This window comes from Lissotriton vulgaris, chromosome 8, assembly GCF_964263255.1.
Source record: "Lissotriton vulgaris chromosome 8, aLisVul1.2, whole genome shotgun sequence".
NCBI lineage: Eukaryota > Metazoa > Chordata > Amphibia > Caudata > Salamandridae > Lissotriton > Lissotriton vulgaris.
This window is the reverse complement of record NC_141696.1, coordinates 1,289,289,409-1,289,304,362: the sequence shown is the minus strand read 5'-3', so window position 1 is coordinate 1,289,304,362 and position 14,954 is coordinate 1,289,289,409. Positions and strand designations below refer to the sequence as shown.

Sequence of the window (14,954 nt, the reverse complement as noted above, 5' to 3'; positions counted from 1 at the left end):
AAACCCTAAAACACTACTACGCTACCCACACTACTCACCCCTACACTACCCTAAAACACTACTACGCTACCCACACTACTCCCAGCCCTACACTACCCTAAACCCTAAAACACTACTACGCTACCCACACTACTCCCACCCCTACACTACCCTAAACCCTAAAAAACTACTACGCTACCCACACTACTCCCACCCCTACACTACCCTAAACCCTAATACGCTACAATAAACAAACACTACAACACTACACTAAAACCTAAATCACTACACTACATAAACACTTCACTACCCTCCCCAATAAACTACACTAAACAAACATGACAACACCACAATACACACTAAAACGTTTTTAAAAAACACACGCACACAACACAAACATTACCACACAACTTTTAAACTACCCTAAACCCTACAAAAGTAACCCCCACCCCATGCACAAAACCCCTTACCTCTCTCCTATCCAGCGTTGCCGTTGGATCCTGCTTCCTCCTTCCTGCTTTCTTCACTTCGTTGTGAGGAAACAGCCCAAGTTTCCTCACAACGACGTGAATAGCCGCCGCCACCATTTCACATTACATCGCATGCGTTGTAAAAGCGCATGCGATGTAATGGTATGTGTGGTTTTACAACGCGTTGTAACATCGCATGCGTTGTAACTCATGCGATGTAAAAGCAACGCGTGGTAAAACCCGCGTTGTAATGGCTGTTCCCCCTTCTAGGTTATTATATGTCTATAAATATATAAGGTAGATATAGATATACTATATCTAAGTAAGGGGTGATTACACCACCTTACCCAAGCTGAATGATCAGCCTGTGGTGTCAGTTTAAATGGCCAGCCAGGGGTGGCATAATACATGCTTCAGCCCCTGGTATGCCTTGGATGCACCCATGCCCTGGGTACCTATGGTACACTATACAGGAGCTTACAAAGGTGACCCAATACCAAATCTGGTATGTACCTAAAGTACATGGTATCAATTTAGAGAGAGAACAGCTGGGCTGTGGGTCTGATCAGCAGGCCCACATCCACACTGAAGTCGAAAACCCAGAGAATCACAGCAAAAAGTGGGGGTGTCCATTGAAAGCAGACCCTACTCCCCTACGATCTTCTGTTGCAGCAGCAGGGGACGTTCCTCCACCTGAGCCTGTCCAGCCTCCACCTCCTTGCATGAAGATTGAGCGGCGACAGTTGACCGCTTTCGATCTTCCTCCCGAAATCTGCAATGTCATCTTGGCAGCCAGGCGTCCCTCCACTAAAACTGTATACGCCTGTAGATGGAACAAATTTGTGGCATGGTGCGCAGCAAAGGCTGTGGATCCTCTTTCTGCTCCACGTTCAGAGATTCTCCTCTCGTTTTTTCTTTGGCCCAGCAGGGCTCTGCTGTGGCACTCTTCAAGGCTAACTTTCAGCCATTTTGCCTTCCTGATTAGCCTTCTCTTTCAAAGTCCCCAATAGTTAAGAGATTTCTGAAGGGAATTACTTATCTCCTTCCTCCGCCTTTCTTAATGCCCCAGTGTGACTTGACCCTTGTCCTCACTTATCTTATGTGTGCTCCCTTTGAAACACTACATTATTGACCTCTTTGTCTCTGTACTTTGAAGACTGCTTCCTTGCTTGCCATCAACTCTGCTCACAGAGTGAGTGAGCTTCAGGTCTTATCTTCCAAACCTCCTTTTCTTGCTGTTCATCAGGATAAAGCAGTCCTCCCTACTAGGCCATCCTTTCTGCCCAAAGTGATACCTCTTCCACATTGGTAAGACCATCACATTGCCTTCCTTCTTCCCACCTCCGCACCTTCCAAAGACGAGAGACTCCACCGTCTGGACCCTAAATGTGCGCTGTCTTTTTACCTTGACCGTACAAAAGTCTTCAGGGTGAACGATCAACTCCTCGTGGGTTATGTGGGCGCCAAGAAATGTCAGGCAGTGCACAAACATACCATCTCGCGATGGGTCGTCTTAAAAATTTATGATCTCTATTCTTGAGCTAAAATGAACATCCAGTAGGAATGCATGCCCTCTCTTCCAGGGCAACGGCAGCCACTATTGCTTTCGGATGTAGAGTTGACATCTGTCAGGCAGCCACATAGGCATCCTTGCACACGTTTATCAAACATTACCACCTGGACATCCAGGTCTGGAGGGACAGCTTTTTTGGCCTTTCGGTTCTCCAGGAATCCTGGTGTGAACTTAGCTCGAAGACCCACCAATAAAGTTGGCATTGCTGGCGTATCTATTCTAAGGTAAGAAATCTATAACTACAGTCTCTTTCAGATGAACAAGTTACTTACCTTTGGTAACAATCTATCTGTAAGAGACACGTGTTGTTATAGATTCCTTACCGTCCCACCCATCCTCCCTAGTTCTGCGAACTGACTTCTAGGGATAGGGACACCCTTACAGGGCCCTAGTATTGTGCACTAGTGGTCCGTGTCAGCATGGCTCTGCGCTTCTGGTGTGGAAAGTCTTGTCAGAACTGACAGCGCGCAGGGGTGACTTCTAAGTAGACAACGCTATGTCATCCTGGTGACCACGACAACGGATGCAGAGCCGACCAACGCCACCTACCGACACACAGGGGTACAGACTACAGCAGACCTCTTTCATTCGCTGGGGTTAACTATCAATGTGCCAAAGTCACACCTGACCCCCCTCTCAGTCGCTCCCTTTCATTGGAGCTGTTCTGGACACAGCGCAGTTTCGGGCCGATGCTCCCGAACAGCGACCAGAAGAGTTGGGGACCAAAGGAAGCACCCGAGGTAAGTACACAGGAACCCCATGGAGGCTATATGCAGAGTGGAAACACAGCTGCGTACTCAATGCAAGTCAACTCAGTGGGAATGTTGCAGTTTTCAAGAAGGACCCTTCCCAGTGGACCCTGAAGAAACCCAGTTAAAGACAGAAAGGTTGGAGAGTCACCCCACCCTTGGATACTCCAGGAACCAGGATATCTACACCAGGGAAGCCGGTGACGTCGGAAATAGTCATAGACCACAATAGAGGACCTCAGGAAAGATGCCACTGGCGAAGATGGTGAAAGCGTCTGGTGGAATCCAAGGATGGATTCTTGAAGAGAAGAACCGTCAAGCAGGGCTGACAGGGTCTATGCCACTCAGAGATGACCAGGCGGCATGGAAGAGCAATGACGACCGGTGACCGAACATGCAGTAGTAATCAGGGTGACCTTGTAGCTGCAGCTGTGAGGACCAGGCGACACTGGAAGACCAGGAGCTGTTTACAAGCTGTCCCATGTCGGTAGACAAAAATCAAGGGGTCAGTATCCAGTGGGAACACCAACAAGCCTTGGCAGCAGCAACAGATGTGGTAAACGAAAAAGGTGCAATGTTGGGACCTGCAAGGTCCAAGAGTCTGACCAGTTGTAGGAGAGTCAGAGCAGGCCCTGAGCAAGCAGGACAGTCCATTGAAGCCAAGTACGACCCACAGGCCTAAAGGAACAGGAGTCGCAAGAGGACATCTAGCAGCTCGCCAAAGATGCAGGCCCATGGGGAAGCGGATGCGGTGAGGTGAAGATCTTTTGCAGGAAGAGATGCTGGAGGGCTACAGCTTCTGGTAACCCGAAGATCTCTGTAGGACAGATCTAACAAGCCTTGGCAAAAGCATGCCGACGCGGTGTACCAGGGTTCTGTTCCAGCAGTTCCAATGAGGGATACTGGCCTCAAACTTGCTGAGAGTCAAGTCAGACTTCGAGGGAGAATGCATAGAACCTTTTGAGTTAAACTGGGGATTTCTCCAAGGCTGCATTTAGGCCTTTTTTTGTTTACGTTCAACATCAACAGCCTTGAGAAGTCACTGAACGAAGTAGGTACAGACCTTACCTAAGTTGGTTCCCATCTGATCCCTTTACTGCTATACTCAGATGATGCTATCCTAATTTCACACATGGCCTTGAGCTTAGACATCTTGCTTGACCAGTTTGTGAAATGTATGGACAGCCTTGATCTAAACAGCAACTTTACTAAGTCCCATGTTATGCTGATTGAATCTTGGAACAGCAGGTCCAGATCGTCCAGTTTTGCTCTTCTCTATCTTGGTCCCCTCTAGTATCGATGAAAGGGCGCATGTTTTCCAGAAGCATTGCTTCTGTGTTGAACTTTACCTCTAAGCTGGTCCATAAGTCCATCAAGGCTATCATTGATATACACAGAGCCAAATGTGTTGCTATTACAACTTATGGCAGCGACATATGGGGGTACACTAATGTGTCCTCGTTGCAAGTCCTTGAAAATAAGTTCTTAAGAAACCTACTCTTTCTTCCCCAGAGTACCTCTTCCGTAATTATCCATGAGTAATTAGGGATTGGGTGTATAGAGGACATCTTGATGGTACGACCCTTACTCCTATTGATTTTGGTGTGTTTTGGCCCATCCGAACATTTTAATCGCTCAATTTCAACAGACTACCTGTCCTTAGACCATGTAGCTGGCTTACTGTGATTTGGATAAATCTAAGCCTGGTTTATTAGGCTGGAGGGCCCTAATATGTTTAGACACTCTGAAACTTTATTTGTGAAGGGCTACCTCTGGACCAGAAAAGCCTTTGCCGATTGGAGGGCAAATGAGAGAGCTTTATTGGCCAAGGACAAATAATCTACAAGAGTCTATTTACCATTGCAGACTACACTATCAATTGATTGAACCCTACCTAGTGGAGTGGTGTGGCTCACTGGTTAGAGGGGGCAGACCCGGAAGCAGAGAACGGCCCGGGACAAGGGTTCAAATCCCGATGCGGCAGGGTCATGGACCAGGGTCAGTGGACTTGATAATTCTCGCCTCGGTGCCTACTCTAACCAGGGATCATACTCGGCAACTCTGGGCATTAGCTTGCCTCATCTCTACAACGGCCCCCCACATTCGCCGGAGATGCCTGGTTTCACCTTGGAGATACCCAGTAGGGACCATCTCACAGGGATAGCCAGGACGTGTTCCCCAGCGGTCTACAGCGCCACGACGCCTCAGGGCAGCAGTCGCTTTACAAGACACATACATTTACATTTACCTCATATTTAATATGCCTAATTTTCACCAATTCCTTTTGACATGTTGTGAATATTGTAGGAAGCTGGGTCTGTATGTACTATACCAAAGTAAGGTGGAGAGGAGTTGGCCTAACGGCTAAGGCGGTCTACCTTGAACCTGGGGAACCAGGGTCGAGTCTCAGCAATGACGCTGAACATCCTGTGAATTTGGGCAAATCACTTAATCTCCCAGTGCCTAACAAAAAAAATGAATGTGTCCTCATGTAACGCAACTGGTGCTATGTAAAAGGCTCTGATACCCGATACCTTCAGGTCAAGTTTGCGCTATATAAAATTCTGTTAAAAAAAAAAAATTGTGTGCACAGAGTCTAGAAGATCCCCAGAGGTATAGCAGAGGCTAAATTAGAAAATCGCCAACCGCTCTCTTTGTGGTAGTGTGGTTGAGCATTTATTTTATTCACTCAATCTGTAGGAGAGCAGGGTCTGCAATCCTATGATCACCCCAGATTTTTGCTTTTTGCTTCACTGGTTTACGACTTCTCTGGCTGTGGGCCTGCTAATCAGACCCACAGCCTTGCTGTTCTCTCACTAAATTGACACGTGTACCTTAGGTGCATTTACCAATTGGTACTGGGCCACCTTATCAGACCCTGTAACTCAGGGCATAGGTGTACCCAGGGCCTACCAGGGGCTGCAGCATGTATTATGCCACCCCTGGCTGGCCATCTAAATCTGACACAACTGGCTGCACGACAGCTGGGGCAAGGTGGTGTAATCACCCTTTGCTTTAGATATAGTATACCTATATCTAACCCTAAAATGGACACACAGATTCCTATCAGTCACTCCTATGGCAGGCCTTGACAATCCTGAAGGCAGAGTGCTTGGAATCGTGTGAGATGGTGCTCTGGCATGAGCTGAGCCCGTTTGCAGCTTGCGGAACCAAGTCCTAATAGCTGTTCCATGATAACGCATACCATATACTCTTAAGTGCATTATAATCCTCGCGGTTATATGCTATCTTTGGTATCGCTTTATCAAAACATGTCGAGTAAGGTGTCATACGAATTGGAATACTAACCCCTCGCCAATTCTGGCGACGGGGTTAGCATTCCACCCTTCTAGAGGGACACGACATGTATGTAACTGTGAACCCCGGTTAAAGTTAACTCAAGCCTCAGCATCACAAAATGGATGCTGCCACCACAGACACAAGTCTGACCCCCTGCAGCTGGGAGTCCTTCCAGCGAGGGGAGCTTGGACAAAGGGTTTCCTGTCAGGGGCGGTGCTAGCACCATCCCAGACAGGGTTTTGTGTATCCTGGGTAGGCAGGGCTTTAGAGGAAGGTGACTGCAAGTGGCACCCCGGTGCTCACTATGCATCTGCCGGCTAGAACCAGTTCCAGGGGCACACCAGCCCCTGAGCTGGGGAAAGTCCGGCATGGGAGAGGGGTGTAACCACCTCCCTTCCTGGTCCCACCCATGGGCAGGACCTAGTCGCGTGCCAGCCCCTTTTCCTAGTATAAAGATAGGAGCGGGCCCCCTTCCAAATTAGATCATCTTTGAATCCTGAAACTACTTTCTACGAAAGGAACTCTCAACTTCTTCTCAAGATTTCTCCCTTGTGACTAAGGAGTAGTCACCCTGCACCCGCAGGCACCATCCAAGAACACTGCGGTTTGCTGCACGTCCTTCCTCCGGAATCCGACTGACCAGCACGACGAGACCCGGCTTCCCTGGCACCTCTGACCTCTACCCACATCGTCAGGTCAGCTGAGATCCGTGGGTGCGACGAGACCTCGAGGGACCGGCCATCTTCAAGACTGCACGATTCTTGCCCAGCACGACCGCCGAGGGATCCTCGAGTGAGTGCTTTGGGGTCCGAGAAGCCCCAACCCTGAGCAGCTCCAGCACCGAAGTTCAGCCCTCCAGCATCCACCAGATCTGCGTGGGGCCCTTCTGCTTTTTGCTGCTCACCGCGTTGTCTAGCTACTAGCCCGCTGGCTTGTGGCCTTCCCGACAACGAACGACGACATCAACACTGCTGGTCTGGTTGCTCCAGACTGACCCTTGCTCCCCTCCAAAAGAGGAGCACCCCGGACCCTCCTGGTCCACTCCAGACGCCATTTTAAGTCCACCGCATGGGCTTGCATTTGCCAAGACTTGTTGCCCCAATCCTGGGTCCAGCGACGTCGACAGCAGATACCATCGTGGGACAGCTCGCACCTCCATCCTGGTTGCCGACAACGCCTCCTGGTCCGTGAGACTGCAGAGCCTAGCGTCGCCCACTCACCTGGTCGAGGTGACTCCATCCGGTGCCATCCTGGTGCCCATCTAATCACTGGCTAGTGATTCAGAACTTGGTCCCCTCTGCTTACAGGTGTCTTCCATCTCCGTTCCAGGCTTGGATCCATCCGAATCTCTTCACTGGTCGCCTGCCAGCAACTTCTTCTTTCAGGCTCCTGGTTCGTCAACGAGGGTTTCCGACGACACTTGAACCCTATGCATCCACAGCCCCTGGGCTAGGTAAACCGAGTACCCCGGTGCTCCAGCGTAGAACAACTCTCTAAGTGCCTAGATCCACTTTAGTTTTTGACCTACCTAGTCGGGTTCGCCCGAGAACACTAACTTTGTAATTCCTAGCAACCATAGACTTTGTCCCGCATCCCGCGTGAGAGTGCACACTCTGCACCCGAGTCCCCTAGGCCTCCTGCTAGTAATCTGAAGGTTCAGTAGTCCAGTCCTAGCGATTCCAAAGCCTATTAGTACAGTACTTACCTGCTAGTAATTTCGCATTCCACTTTTGTAGTATATGGTTTTTCGTGCCCCTCGGGCATTTGTGTAAATTGTGCAACTTATAGTATTTTCGTAAGAGTTTTGTTGTGTGCTTAGTACCCTGTCCTCATAAAGAGTACAGGGCTGTTGTGATCTAAATAAATACACTGTTTATTTTCATAACACTTGTGTGGTGTCCTTTCACTTGGTGTTCAAGGGGTATATGTGATGGTATAACAGCTGGCTTAACACGCCCTCTAGAGTTTAGCCCGAAGACTGCTCGTATCCATGCTACTAGGATAGCTGGTCTATAAGGTTGACTTACAACCAATCATCAATAAGGGTTGTTTGGACTGATACAAAGTGCTCACTAGAATAGTGAACATTATATATCAGGCCAACTTCTCACAATCAAAGACTGATTCCACATACTCAGACAAAATCCAGACCAATTAGGTAAGTATAAAAAAGGTATACTTCGGTTTTATTTCTAGAACCAAGCAGGACTTGGTACAAGTAAATAGAATATAGTTTTAAATGCAAAACTTCACAAGAAAATGCAGTTGGATGAAATTGCAATCCTTACAGGTTTGTATTTTCTTTTAAAATACATAGAGATTACTTTTGGTATACTTTTAGATTACGTTTGGATTACATAGACTACTCGGGTGATATGTCTAGATATCACACCGTGGATCCTACAATACAAAAGTGAGTAAGGCATTTGGGTGTTTAAATCACAGTTGCTTTTCTTTCATACAAAAGTTCAGCTCAACAGAACATTTTAGGAACAAAACATCAAAACATCACAACATTGGTTCCTAAAGGAAAAAGGGTATCGGTTTGCAGGTATGTAAATGACCAGCAAGAATAGTATTTGTAGGTTAGAACCAATGTTCCCTAAGGTTCAATTAAACACTCAAATTGCACCACCAGCAGCACTGGGGCAGCGGGGTGCATAGTACAGGGGCCCAATGTGAGTTAATGGGGCTAAAAGGACCTTCGGTCAGGGGCTACTTATGAACCGGGGACTTGGGTGTGGAAATAAAGCTCATTGGGATAGGCTGAGCACTACAGAGGACAATAATCAGCACTGGAGTCCTGTGATTCACATTGGAGATCTCCGGTTTGGAAAACATGTTGTAGACTTGGTCAGGGAGGCTTCCTGAAGGCGACCACAGACTGGAGAGGTAATTTGAGTTCTTGGTGGAAGCCTGTACAACTTTGGTTGAGCCACCCAAGGCCATGTGGCATAAGGTGCAGAGGTGTCTTTTGGTGTCGGGTCTACTTAACAGCTCCAGTCGTGGTCAGAGGGACCCTTCAGATTGAGACTTCAGGCGTCTGGTTGTAGCTTGAGGTAAGTTGAGGATCACCAGTTCCCAGGTCAGGATCGCTGGGAGAACTCCTAGTCATGTTGGGAGACACTAACTCGGGCAGGGGCATCAGATGCAGATTTGCGGAGCCTCCTGGGTCCCAGTTCTGGTCTGGGGGTCTGGGAGTCTGTGCAGCAAATCCTGTGCTCAAGGGAGAGAGAGTCTTTAAGGTGAGTGCTGGGCGTTCCTCTGGGCTCTGGGGGCTGCTGGTAGTACTGATTTCTTCACTGTAGGCAGGTCGAAGTCGAGACAGGCCAGTAGACTGGGTCCAAACCAGTAGGAGTCCTCTTCTTCCTGGCTCGGCGCAGCTCTTCGGTCCTTGTTTCTTCCTTGAATTTTAAGATGCAAGGTTCGGGTTGCTCCTAAATTTAGGGGCATTAAAGGGGTGTGTCGATCAGGACTAATGGGTCCCCTCCCTGGAGTGGCTACTACCCCTGGTATACCACCCTTTCAGTTGGTGGGAGCATGATCTCACCTTAATTGCCTAGGTCCCCTCATCTTCAAGATGGAGGGGACTGAGATGTGTGCATCACCTTGCCTCCCCCACCTGAGGGGATGGGTTGGCAAAGTTGGGCACACCTCTCCTCCTAACTTGGCTTTCCTGCCAATTCTCCTGCCCAAAGTGGGGGTCTGAACTGGTGGGAGTCAGTTTGCTGGGGGCAGCAAAAGGCAGGGACAGCTTACCAAGGCGTCAGAATTTTGAATCTTCATTTACCCAGCGGATCCTGGGGGAGGAGGCATGACACACCTGCCTGCCCTGGATAAACTTTGTGTTCGAGGCATATGAGCTGCAGAGTGTACACTTAGCATTAGATCGCCACCTGGTGTTGGGCTCAGATGATTGCATGTTGTTGTCTTCTTGGAAGAAGTCTTTGTAGTCACGAGATAGGTGACTCCTCCCTTAGACAATACTGCGCATGGTCATCGACTCCATCCTCAGATTGTTTTTTTCCGCCACTCCGGCTAGAAAAACTTTTCCAGCAACTTCGAAGCGTAAAAACTTTATACAAACAATATTGACATCGAATAGACTACTTTCGACACCATCAGCTACATTCCGGTGCGTCGATGTGCGCCGTTGGGCCTATCAGCGCCGTACGGCCTACGCCTCATGGACAGAACTCCATTCAAGAGATGCCCGGTATGTCGAGCAAAATTCCCTCATAGCGACCACCACGAGGTCTGCAACCTCCGTCTATCACCAGACCACGACGAGTTGACCTGCACAGCTTGTGCATCCTTCCGATCGAAGAAGACCATTCGGGATTGGAGGGCCCGTCGACATGAGATGAGGAGATCAGCTCCAGCACCGGAGGCCATCTTCGAGGAGATCGTCGAAGAAGACATCTCCGAAGACTAGGCTCCACTCGTCGCCGAGGAAGACTCGCCCGATCTCCAGATCATATCAGAGGCAGAGTACTCAGATGACTCGATTCCATCTCGTCAACCTGTAAGTACTCTTGCCCCTGCACAACAGACACAGCCCAAGACAAAGGCAAATGTCAGCACTCTGCCCATGGGGCCCAGTCAAGACCGAAATATCCCCTCAAATGCCCCGCCTTCGGGCTCTGCTCCGAGGAAAACAACTACGCCTTCCAGTGCTTCAGCACCGACCAAGCCACACGTGTCAATTCCACCTCTTCCATCGGCACCGAAGCGCACACATCCTTCGACACCAAAGGATTCTTCGACACCGAAGCCAAAACGCCCTTCGGTACCCAAAGACAAAGATCCTTCGGCACCGAAACCTAAAGATGCACCGGCACCGCTGCCAAAGACTGTACCGGATCTGCCAAAAGCTCCGGCTCCAAAACCTTCCGGTTCCAAAAATAAAGATGGGAAGCCAGCGTCCGACGCGTCAAAGCCAACGAGACCTGCTTCCATTCCAGAAACTCCAACCTCGGCACCAAAGACTCCAAGGGCTGATTCAGAGGCACCTAAACCCTCTAACAAACCTGCCAAGCCAAAACCACCTTCCGCACCGAAAAATTTGCCACGGGACTCAAACGCCTCCTACAGCAAAAAACACAAAACAACCCCTCTCGGCACCGAAAAAATCGACGCCGAAGAAGGTTATAGAGGAAGAAGAACTGTTTAGACCAGATCCTAAACAAAAGAAGGTCCATAACAATCCAAAAACTGGACATGTGGAAGCTATTCCTTACAAAAAGAGACCAGCAGACACACCACTTCTACCTGTGGTTCCTGCCAAAAAGGATTGTGCAACTTTGCCAATACACCCTTCCTCTCCTTCACGTTCTTCCTCCCTTATCCCCCCTTACTTTTCACCAAGAGTTTCTCCTGTTCAATCTCCTGCATCATCACACCACACTTCTGATGATCATGATGTAGGTGTGGGGAATGACACACCAGACCCACACACATACCCTGTAGATGAAGGTATCAACCCAGATACATATCCTACAGACGAAGATATATATATGAGTACCCAGCAAATAATGTGCCTGACATTCCTGATCACCCTTTGCTTTAGATATAGTATCCCTATATCTAACCCTAAAATGGACACATATATTCCTATCAGTCACTCCTATGGCAGGCCTTATCAATCCTGAAGGCAGAGTGCTTGGAATTATGTGAGATGGTGCTCTGGCATGAGCTGAGCCCGTTTGCAGCTTGCGGAACCAAGTCCTAATAGCTGTTCCATGATAACGCATACCATATACTCTTAAGTGCATTATAATCCTCGCGGTTATTTGCCAACTTTGGTATCGCTTTATCCAAACATGTCGAGTAAGGTGTCATACGAATTGAAATACTAACCCCTCGCCAATTCTGGCGACGGGGTTAGCATTCCACCCTTCTAGACGGACACGACATGTATGTAACTGTGAACCCCGGTTAAAGTTAACTCGAGCCTCAGCATCACAAAATGGATGCTGCCACCACAGACACAAGTCTGACCCCCTGCTGCTGGGAGTCCTTCCAGCGAGGGAGGCTCGGACAAAGGGTTTCCTGCCTTGGGAGGTGCTAGCACCACCCCAGACAGGATGTTGTGTATTAGGTAGGACCGGGCTGAAAGGAATGAGACATGCCTGGGGCACACAAGGTGTCCCTGTGCATATGCCGGTCTAAACCAGTTCCTGGGGCACACCAGCCCCAGAACTGGCGCAAGACCGGACAAAGGAAAGGGGGTGTAACCACCCCCCTTCCTGGTCCCACCCAGAGGAGGGACCTAGTCGTAGTGCAGCCCCCTTTAGCAGAATAAAGGTAGGAGCTGGTCCCATTCCAAATTAGATTATCCTGATTAACTTCACAAGAAGAAACTCTGGACTTCGACGTTCTGCTCCACTGAAGACAGAAGAAATCTCCCTTGTGGGCAAGGAGTGTCCACCCTGCACAAGCAGGCACCATCAGCGTACCGCGACTTCCCTTTGTCGTCTTCCTGCAAGGATCCAGACTTCAGAGCCCGACGAGACCCGGATTCCCAGACCTCTCTGACCTCTACCTACATCTGCAGCACAGCTGAGATCCGTGGGTGCGACCAGACACGTGGAACCGGCCATCTTGAAAGAAGCAGCACTTCGCTCTAGCACTACTCCTGAGGTATCCTCATCCAAGTGCTCTGGGGACTGAGAAGCCCCGACCCCCAGCGACCAGCCCTCCAGCATCCACGAGATCTGCGTGGGGCCCTTCTGCTTGCCTGCTGCTCGACGCGTTGTCTGGTCACTTGCCGGCTGGCTAGTGACCTCCTAGACGACGAACTCCGACAACTTGGCTGCTGGTCTGGTTGCTCCAGACTGGCCCTTGCTCCCTTCCAAAAGAGGAGCACCCCGGACCCTCCTGGTCCACTCCAGACGCCGTTTCCACTCACCGCGTGGGTTGCCTTTGGCAAGGCCTGTTGAACACGAATCCGGAGACGACACTGCCGACAGCGAGAGCCTGCGTGGGACAGCTCGTGCCTCCATCCTGGTAGTCTAAGACACCACCTGGTCCACGTGGCTGCAGAGACAAGCGTCCACCTTCACCTGATCGCGATGACGACATCTGGTTCCACTCCTGGTTCCACTCCAGTCACTGGCTAGTGACTTTGAACATTGTCCCCTCTGCTTTCAGGTTCCTCTCTTCACCAATCCACCCTTGGATTGCACCGGACATCTTCCTCCTGGTCGCCTGCAGCATCTTTCTTCAATGCTCCATAGACTTCGACGCGGAAACCCGACACGACTTCGCACCTATGCACCCGCAGCCTGTGGGTGAGGTAACACGAGCATTTCGGTGCTCAAGGGTAGCTTGGCTCTCCTAGTGTCCAGTTCCATTGTAGTTTTTGTCCTACCTAGTCAGGAACGTCCGTACTGACCTTTTCTTTAAACTGTACTGTCCATAGACGTTTGTACGCATCTCGCGTGTGAGTTCACACTCTGCACACGCGCTCCGTGGGCCTCCTATTACCTACCTCAAGTTAGTATAGCGTGGTCCCAGCGATCCTACAACCTCTGGACAGCTCCATTCCTTTAATTGACTTTCACATTCCACTTACTTAGTATATGGTTTGTGGTGCCCCTAGGGCACCATTGTAATTCGTGCAACTTAAACGTATTTTTCCTAAGAGTTTGTCATGTGCTTAGCCCTCTGACCTCATAAAGAGTTCAGAGGTGTATGTTAGTTAATAAATAACTGTTTATTTTCATAACAACCTGTGTGGTGTCCTTTTCATTTGGTATTCAAAGGTTATATGTGGTAAAACAGCTGGCGTCACATTCCATTCAGAGTTTAGCCTAAAGACTGCTTTTGTCCACGCATCCTGCCATTGTTAACAGATAAGCATTTTTCACAAGTGCGCCCTGGGCTTTATTACTTAATGTTATTACAGGATGTGTTTACCTGATTTAATTAGGCTCTTTTCTTATCTTCTGCTGTTCCTGTGAGAGGGGCGCTATTTGTACATGATGTGTGTGTTTTTTTCTTTTTAGGCAGCCACAGACAGTTTTAATCTTTATCTTAAAATTGCATTTTATTATCAATGTTTGTATCTGCATTTTAGTCATCCTCTTTTATGTTTTTTTGCAAAAGAAAAGTTAGGATGACAGACTAGTGATGATTGAGTCATCAGAAAGGTACCATCATGTTGTTTTTAAGGTTAAAATCATTGTGCTCAAAATTAAGACATTCTGAAATATTTCTTGTAGCTGAACATGTTTAATTCTATATTGCAGGTGGTGTGTACAGCAGTGATTTCACAAGGAGAAAGCTTTTCATTAGGTGCAGTGGCACTGTTCGCCTAGCATATTTGTGTGTACATATTTGTTTTAGATGTGGGCATTCTCTTTACAGAAATAGTACAGTGAATGTTTATCATTATGATTCAGTTAACTTGTTTGTTTTCAATATACATTAAAACTGGAACACAGGTGTGATTAGTTTATAGTATTCCTGTGCTTAAAATGGACAGGTTTAGTTAATTTGATAGTTTTCTGGTATGTGATATAAACCAGTATTTTGATTTTACAGCGTACCTCAACAAAAGCATGTATGAGGCTAAACATTTATGTGTTGTGGTATTAAAATAATGTAAAAGTTAGTCACTTGTCTGCTTGCAAAATACTTTAATTTTCATAAATTGTTAATTTCTTAATTCTAAAACAGCAATAAAAGCCTCAAGTATTCAACCAGATAGTGTGAGATAATTGTCTAAAACACTGTAGGTCACAGGTCGCACGACATAGAGCATCCTCAAAATGGCCATAATTTCATGCCAACCTGGGAGTGATATCCGTCATGTTGGTTGTGTGTTTGGTTATGAGATGTTAGTGGAGAGTTTTTTCAATATTTTGAAAGTGTTTTCTG

The 14,954-nt window shown here is 48.3% G+C and overlaps 1 protein-coding gene across 1 annotated transcript in view; it reads left to right on the top strand.

Annotated features, from left to right (window-relative positions):
• The window catches only part of RNF17 (ring finger protein 17), a 2,333,865-nt gene extending 2,319,177 nt beyond the window's left edge, over window positions 1-14,688 (top strand). The window contains exon 40 of the mRNA XM_086933472.1: window positions 14,324-14,688. The gene's annotated coding sequence lies outside the window, so the exon portion shown is untranslated. The remainder of the gene's footprint in view (window positions 1-14,323) is intronic.
• Window positions 14,689-14,954: the final 266 nt, after the last annotated feature.